Raw genomic sequence first — 9088 nt, 5'->3', positions numbered from 1 at the left:
GTTTCAGGGGGGGGGACACCTGTACCCAGGTTTGCCCCCCCCCTGGCTCCTAGTGCAGGAACACAGGCCCCTGGGGCTGCTTTTGCCAGGGCCTGGTGTGTCGGGGGCGGGGGGTTTGACCCCGCCAACCCAGGCTGTAGGGCCTTCGCCCCTTTTGACGGCTTACCCGTCGGGGCCAGGGAGATTGGACATGGGGGCCACCACAGTGTGGGACCCGTTCACTGCATGTCATGGGTTTGCTGCAGAGGGGCTTGTTTCCCCCCTTTTGTATGTACAGCCATGCGTGTGGGAAGGCGGGGCTCCCATGCTGCTTCAATGTGCCCCTGCCCCTAAAAGGGGACGGTTAGGAGGGGAGGGGGTCCAGGGTACAAACCCCACCTACTGGGGGGAAAGCTGGGCCCTGCCCAATTAATTTACAAAACAACAACAACAACAACATTGGGGTTGGTTGAGGGACGACCACCCTCGCTCGAGAGCGGCCGCTCTCTTGCTAGGTTTCTCCAAGGGATTCATGATCCCTTACATGGGTTCGAGCAAGCCTTTGGGTTCAACAACCACAGGTTGGTTGTGGGGCATGACGGCATTGTTCGGTCCGGAATAGCATAAGAGGTGGCCATGGGGAGGGGCCTTGGGCCCTTCCCGGAGCCGCCCTTCCCGAATCTTGGGGTCTCCCCATTAGGGGGGTCCCCTGCAAGGTGGGTGATGAATTTAGGTTGATTCACCACTTGTCTTTTCTTAAAAGGGAGTCAGTGAAGGATTTCGTTCCTGACGAACTTTATTTAGTCCGGCTCGCATCCTTTGATGCGGTCGTGGCCATGGTAAGGCAGTGTGGGGTTGGAGCCCTTATGGATAAATGCGACATTAAGTCAGCATCCCGGCTCTTCCCCATGCACCCGGACGGCTTCGGGCTTTTGGGCTTCCATTTCATAGGTGTTTTTATGTGGTCGGGGTTTTACCCACGGGTGGCTCCGTCTCATGCTCTCTTTTGGGCGAGCTCGAGCACCTTATTGGAGTGGGCGCTCAGGAGGCGCAGCGGTCTGGGCTCGGCGTTCACTACCTCGAGGGTTTCTTGGTGGCGGGGACTGCGCGGGCAGAGCACTGCTTTGCTCTGCTGCGGGTCTTCGAAGCCCTTTGGCTCTGTTGGGGGTGCCTTTAGCCCCTGCGGGGACCGAGGGCCCCGCCACCGGGATTACCTTCCTCGGTATTGAATTGGACTCAGAGGTGCAATCTTCTAGATTGCCCCTGGACAAGTTGACTAAAATTAGGGATAACCTGGGTACGGTTCTGGGCTGCAGGAAGGTCACCCTTTGGCAGCTCCAGAAACTAGTTGGGATACTTAATTTTGCCCGCCGGGTCGTGGTGCCGGGCAGGGTTTTTTCTAGGTGGTTATATGCTGCGATGAAGGGGCTCCGTTTGCCCCATCATCGTACCCGCTTATGTGCAGGGGTCAGGGCTGACCTCTGCGTGTGGCGGGAGTTCTTAGAAAGTTTTAAGGGGTTGTCTTTTTGGAGGCAAGAGCTTCTTTTGGAAGCTGAATTGCAGTTGTGTTCTGATGCTGCAGGGACCTGTGTTAGGTGCAGGGTTGTGTTAGGTGACCAGCGGTGCTGGTCTGCGTGGCCTCCAGAATCGAGGGCCTCTTCATTGGTTAAGGATTTGACCTTTTTTGGGAGCTCTTCCCCTTGATAGTGGCCCTAGAGCTTTGGGGTGAGCAGTTTAGGGCAAGACTGTGCATTTTGGTGCGACAGCCTTGTGGTTGTCCACGTTGTGAACGCCCTGTCCTCTAAGAGTGACAGGGTCATGCGGCTTTTCCGCCATTTTGTGCACAGGTCCTTGTCCCTGAACACATTGTTTTTGCCTAGGCATGTCCCCGGGTTAGATAACGGGGTTGCTGATGCCTTGTCCCGTGGTCAGTTGTCCCGGTTTCGGACCCTGGCCCCGTGGGCACGTGTGTCGCCAGAGGTTTTTTCCTGTCCACCTTTGGAGCCTGGGTGGGCTCCTGGGCAGTGGAGAGTAGAGGCTTGCTGGGCTACGGCACTCTCGGGAGTGTCTGGCACTCTGGGGGGCTTAGCAGCAGGCAGGTGAAGAGTTTGGGGATTGCAGGCAGTATACGGGTTACCCCTATAGCTGGCCTGCCCCAGTTGTGTACCCGGCCATATTTGTGTCCAGCTTAGGCAGTGTGGCCTTTCAGTTAGGACTATTATGGTCCAGGTTGGCCGGCTTCGCCTTTTGTCTAAGGCGGGGGCGGGGTTATTGATTTACGGTGACTTCCGCATTGTGACGGTGCCGGAAGGTTGGGCCAGGGCCTTATCGCAGGCCGTCAGGTCATTTTGTACCTTCCACCTCATTACCTCAGTTAGGTGGGTGCTAGTATGTAGGGTTTGGCCAGGCCAAGTATGGATCCCGCCATTAGGGAACGTCGTTCTCGATAGGCGCTGCCACTAGTGCGGTAACGGCGTTCTCGATACGGAGGATTCGGGGAAGTCGACCGCTGGCGGTCAACGGCCTGTTTTAGGGTACGAACGGCCTGTTGAGGGTCCGGGGTAAGATCTTAGGCCAGGTTCCCCTTTGGTCCCTTTCTATTCGACCCTGCCAGGACGCAACCGAGGGTGTTGCTTTGGGTCATGAGCACTCCGAGACCACTCAGCAACAAGGTACCGTCGGGGGTGGGGACCCTGCCGTCGTGGCGGCTGGGTCCTTGTTGTCTGGCGGGGAGACGGGGTGTGCGGTGGGACGGGCGTTTCTACCGCTATTGCTGGGAGGGCGGCATCCCATTGCTGCGCCCAGGTGGTCCTGGGAGGGCGACATCCCGTTGTTGCGCCCAGTTGGTCCTGGGAGGGCGGCATCCCATTGCTGCGCCCAGGTGGTGTCGGGGGCGGCATCCCATTGCTGCCCCCAGTTGGGCTGTGAGGGCGGCATTTCATTGCTGCGCCCAGTCGGTGGCCAGGGGCGGCATCCCATCGTTGCGCTCAGAGGTGTGCTGGGAGGGCGGCATCCCATTGCTGCGCCCAGTTGGTGCTGGGAGGACGGCATCCCATTGCTGCGCCCAGTCGGTGCCGGGGGCCGGCATCCCATTGCTGCGCCTGGATGTGTGCTGGGAGGGCGGCATTCCATTGCTGCGCCCAGTTGGTGCTGGGAGGGCGGCATCCCATTGCTGCGCCCAGTTAGTGCCGGGGGCGGCATCCCATTGCTGTGCCTGGATGTGTGCTGGGAGGGCGGCATCCCATTGCTGCGCCCAGTCGGTGCTGGGAGGGCGGCATCCCATTGCTGCGCCCAGTTAGTGCCGGGGGCGGCATCCCATTGCTGTGCCTGGATGTGTGCTGGGAGGGCGGCATCCCATTGCTGCGCCCAGTCGGTGCTGGGAGGGCGGCATCCCATTGCTGCGCCCAGTTAGTGCCGGGGGCGGCATTCCATTGCTGTGCCTGGATGTGTGCTGGGAGGGCGGCATCCCATTGCTGCGCCCAGTTGGTGCTGGGAGGGAGGCATCCCATTGCTGCGCCCAGATGGTACTGGGAGGGCTGCATCCTCTGGCGGCGCCCCGGTGGTGGGTCTTGCACCTCGGTGGCAAGGACCTGTGTGGGCCTGGGGGGTCTACTTCAGATCTGCCAGGCTCGCGTTGCCTGCGGTGGCTTCGCACTGTGTGCCCCTCCACGCAGGGGGGTGGTCGAGATCCTCACGGGGATCGCTTGGTGGGACGCCATTTCCCTTAGGGCCCTTCACCGGGTTAGGAGGGGAGTTAAGGCCCTGGGTACGGTAGTCAGAGGGTTAGGCGGGGTGGTTGTGGCCCATCCCCGCATCACCATAGATCAGCTGTGGCTTTACCTGGCTGCTGGTCTTCCTCTGTCAGATCTGAGGAACACCACTTTCTTACAGGACCTGCAGTGTCTCTGCGTGAGCTGGCGCAGTTAGAGGGGGGAGTCGGGGGGCCAAGATAGAGATCTGACCCCCGCTCCGTGGCAGGTTAGGGGCGGAAATCTGGGTGGTGGTTCAGCAACTGCGCGTTCTCCCTTGGGCATCTTTGGGGATGATTGACAGGTTCCCTCCAAGCTCATGGTGGGTGCTACCTGCGCACTTGGGGGGAACCTGTCTTTGGGTCCCACTATTGAAGTCCCAGGGTAGGGGTGAGCCGGCGGGACCCCCCTCATGCGAGTGCATGGCAGGGTCTCAGGTGAGGGAGAGGTCCCTCACCTGGACCAGCATCGACTACGCCCTTAGTTGCCCAGGAATGTTGACCTTTTACGTCATTTCCGCCCCGGAAGTGTTTGTTTGACCCTGCAGGTCCACTGTTTCCGGGTCATAGTTGAATATGTTGATTTATGCAAATTTATGCTAATTCATGCTAATTTAATTAATAAATTATGCAAATTTATTTTAATAAAAATGACCCAAGTTTAAATCCAGCTCTGGTGTCCGTGTCGTTACTCCGTCTCTTCTGCAATATCGCCGGCTCGACTTACCGGCCACGGCGCTTTTGCGGAAGGGCCGGGCAGACACCGGACTCTTCATGGCGGCCGCCATTTTGTTTTTGGCCGAAATCTCGCGAGACGAGATTTCGGCCGGGAAAGCCAGGCCCACGTGGCCTGGAATGACGTGGGGACCGGGCGGGGCTTGCTGGCCCTATTTAAGGGTCGCAGGCCCTGGGCCAAGCCTGTTCGCCCGGACCCAGTCAAAGGAGCAGACACCCACCCGCCCTTCCCTAATTTGCAGTGTGCTATTGGTGGGTCGCCCTCGGGGGCCGAATGGGAATTTTTTGCAGCCTCGCCCATTTGGCATGGCTGTTTTTTCGCCCATTCCACACTGGGGAGATGGATGTGCGGTTAGGGGGTGCTTGCATTCAATAGGTTAATTGGCTTACCTTTGGTCATTTGGGTAGGCAGGTTAGGGGCGGAAATCTGGGTGGTGGTTCAGCAACTGCGCGTTCTCCCTTGGGCATCTTTGGGGATGATTGACAGGTTCTCTCCAAGCTCATGGTGGGTGCTACCTGCGCACTTGGGGGGAACCTGTCTTTGGGTCCCGCTATTGAAGTCCCAGGGTAGGGGTGAGCCGGCGGGACCCCCCTCATGCGAGTGCATGGCAGGGTCTCAGGTGAGGGAGAGGTCCCTCACCTGGACCAGCATCGACTACGCCCTTAGTTGCCCAGGAATGTTGACCTTTTACGTCATTTCCGCCCCGGAAGTGTTTGTTTGACCCTGCAGGTCCACTGTTTCCGGGTCATAGTTGAATATGTTGATTTATGCAAATTTATGCTAATTCATGCTAATTTAATTAATAAATTATGCAAATTTATTTTAATAAAAATGACCCAAGTTTAAATCCAGCTCTGGTGTCCGTGTCGTTACTCCGTCTCTTCTGCAAAGGGGTTTATGTCTCCTGGTGTTTTTTAACAGCCAATTGACTGCCCCCAATGACTGGCTGGATAGGTGTGGGGTCATGTAACTGGGTATGAGCGAGTGATATCGAGTTGGCCATGTCCACCCAGGTTTTGTGGCTCCCAATGTTTTCTTTTCTGTTGACCATTTCCCCTTCTGCTCCAGTTGTATATTTTGCTCAGGTTTAAAGGTCACTAGTTAAACCTGGAGGTGATGGATTTACAATTTGGAATTCCAAATTAATTTCAATACTTCTAATTTTTAAAAAATAAAGTTCAATTTGGAGATTGGATCAACTCACCTTTGGCTGAAATATATGAATCAAATCTTTGCCCTGTCAAACATTTTAGGTTTTATTTTGCTTTGTTTTATGACTTGATTATGGATATAGAAGTGAGTGTTATCATATATTCTTGGCTTTTGTTCCTATACCAGGATGCTAATATAACTGTACTATTTTTGGCTACAGCTTGGAAGAAGTAATTGTGATGTTCTGTTTGTTTTTAATTTGAATTTATATTAATTTATATTTTAAAGATGTTATGAACTGTATTTTCAATTACATTGCTTTTATGCTTGTTTTTAATCACTTTGAACTTCATTTGTTAGCAGAAAAGTAAATCCAGTGAACGAAAGTAAATTTGAGACAAACATACCATTGAAATAAACAGAAAAAGATAGTAATGAATATCTTAAAATGTCCACATTTATCAAGGCATTTCAGAGGGGAAAAACTTTCCTTGAGGCATTCGGCGATCTGCAAAGTCAACTCCACTGATCATTTGCTGCACCCAAGGCTTTTTAATTTTGTTTATTGTTACAATATAGCATAATGATTAAAAACTGGTGCATAGCACAGAATCTGCTGCAAAAGCAAATAAACTTTTGACCAAATGAATATCAGTGAAATATTTTTTGCACATGATTTTAAAGACACACCGTGTCTTTATAGGATATAAAGGAGCATATAGGATATATTTCTAGATACTGTATATAGAAATCATTGATATGATTTTGGGGAAATACAGACCAAGACTTGATACATTTTAGACAACAGCAGTAACAAGAGGATTATAATGTATATTACACTGGTTAACAGCATGTTTCCAGGAGAAATTAGTGTACCCATATAACCCATCAATAATAAATAACAGCTACTATGTATTTACAGAGCTCATTATAATAACCAGGTTAATGAATTAATTATTTCATTAATTGAAGTAATGAAGTAATTACTGAAATTATTGAATTTTATATAAAATCTTTTCATGTATAAATTGTCAATCAAGTGGGAAGAAGAACACAATGGAGTACAATGGTCATGATCTCTGTTTTTTATATAATGGATTTTAGTTTACTGATTTTTAACCATTAAATTTGTATACATATTGTTTGTATTACATGTTGTGAACCGCTCCCGGTCTTCGGAGATGGGCGGCATACAAGCCTAAATAATAATAATAATAATAATAATAATAATAATAATAATAATAATAATAATAATAATAATGACTCAATCACATGCCAAATTCCAGGAAGCCTTGACCAACCAGAATAGGAATTAGGTAAGAAACAGCTAAGCTAAACAAGGTCCTGAAAGAGGTTTCCTCATTCCATGATGGTCATTCCATTTAAAAGTAATGACTGAGAAAAAAATAACCATCAGTTGGGATTTATTGAAAATGATAGGCATAGTCCTGTAAAACGTTTATTATTCCCCATAGCCTTTCAACCTAGTAAAGGCAGATGCAAACCTCATTTTCTTCTGAAAATGCTTACTGATATTGATATATTGATTGATTATAAAGCAAGACATTTTAAAACATGGATTGAAATAATTGTACAGCGTGCTATATACTATCTTTCTCTTGCAAAATCCACTGATCAGGCTAGACAGAAATAACAAATTGTTTTTACTCCATTTGCAAGTTGGGTTTTTGCAAGGGTAAAATTTTATACATCACTTCTTCATTTTAGGAATTGATTTAGGGTATGATTCTCTCTCGATGGTCTCATCTGAACATATAATAATATACTTTTGAATATAAGTTTAATTATAAAAAAGATGAAAAAATATAGAAATATATAAACTGGGAAATAGTGATAAAATAGAAGGGGAAATTATTAAAAGTAGAAATTAAAAAGAAAATAAATCTGCGAGATTATTTGAAAACAAAATGATAATGGATTGTAATTATTTTAAAACAAAAATATTAAGAATATTATATGGGTGTATTAAAGCAAATGCTCGTGACATGAGAGGGGACGGAGAAGGGGGGAAATTTTAAATGTACTAATAGATGAACACATAAAGATAAAAGATATAGATTAAAGGAATATGTATGGAATAAAAAAATATAAGATTGCAAAATAATTCAAGGTTGCTGGAATACCATCCCAGAAAAGTGAAGAAAGTACAGCAAAGAAAGGAGGAAGAGAAAAGAGGAGTATGAAGAAACAAGACAGAAAAAGAAGTAGGAGAGAGAGAAGAGGAAAAAGAGAGTTAGGAGAGAGGGCAAGAGGAGAAGAAGGGAAGAAGAGAATGAGAGAAATAAGGGAAGAAGTTGTAGAAGGAGAAAGAGGAAGGGAAGTAAGAAGAAAGCGAAAGGACTGTATGAGATAGGAAGATAGGATGGTTAAAAAAAGCAACCTTGGACTAATAAAGCAATAAGATAAATAGAAACATAGAAACATAGAAGTCTGACAGCAGAAAAAGACCTCATGGTCCATCTAGTCTGCCCTTATACTATTTTCTGTATTTTATCTTAGGATGGATATATGTTTATCCCAGGCATGTTTAAATTCAGTTACTGTGGATTTATCTACCACGTCTGCTGGAAGTTTGTTCCAAGGATCTACTACTCTTTCAGTAAAATAATATTTTCTCATGTTGCTTTTGATCTTTCCCCCAACTAACTTCAGATTGTGTCCCCTTGTTCTTGTGTTCACTTTCCTATTAAACACAAGAACAAGGGGACACAATCTGAAGTTAGTTGGGGGAAAGATCAAAAGCAACATGAGAAAATATTATTTTACTGAAAGAGTAGTAGATCCTTGGAACTTTCCAAATATAAAACATATGTGTAAAGATTTTGTAAAAGAATGAAATGAGACATGAAATGATAAATATGTAAAAATAGCTGTATGGAATAAAAATGATATTTTTTTAAAAAGAAGAGCGTCATATATGGGATGCTCTTAAATCATCTCTCTAGCAAAATTATATTGGTAACATAAGAATCCTCTTATGCAGAATAAGAAAAATATGTTGAGATAATTTGGTATAGCCAAAGATCTACTTTAGAATCCCATAGAATTGTTATCTGTTATTTAGAAGATCAAAATAAGAATTCTCTTTGATTTATGTTTCACCTTGGTCCAAGTACTATAAGAAATTGACCTGAGAGATCACAGCATATAGAAACTGACAGACAGTACTGCCGTTATAAGAAGTACGCTTACATACTGAATCAAAGTCTCACCCCAGAAAGTTAGTTTTAGCTAACATTTCAAGCAATAAATTCTTGTGCGGTCTTCTGCAGAAGAACAACTTAGTTCCAGTTGAAGAAATGTGTAGGGTGAATTGAGGAGCGCAAAGCAGGATTTTAATAAATTTTGCCTGAGTTGCTTCTAAGGACTTTATATCTTCCTAATGCAAAGTTGTTATTCATATAGCAGGAAACTCAGCATCCTAGCTCAAATAATATCACTGCTGCAGGAAT

Source organism: Erythrolamprus reginae, chromosome 5 (genome assembly GCF_031021105.1).
Source record: "Erythrolamprus reginae isolate rEryReg1 chromosome 5, rEryReg1.hap1, whole genome shotgun sequence".
Taxonomy (NCBI): Eukaryota; Metazoa; Chordata; class Lepidosauria; order Squamata; family Dipsadidae; genus Erythrolamprus; species Erythrolamprus reginae.
The sequence above is the reverse complement of the archived record's forward strand: the minus strand, read 5'-3'. Positions refer to the sequence as shown.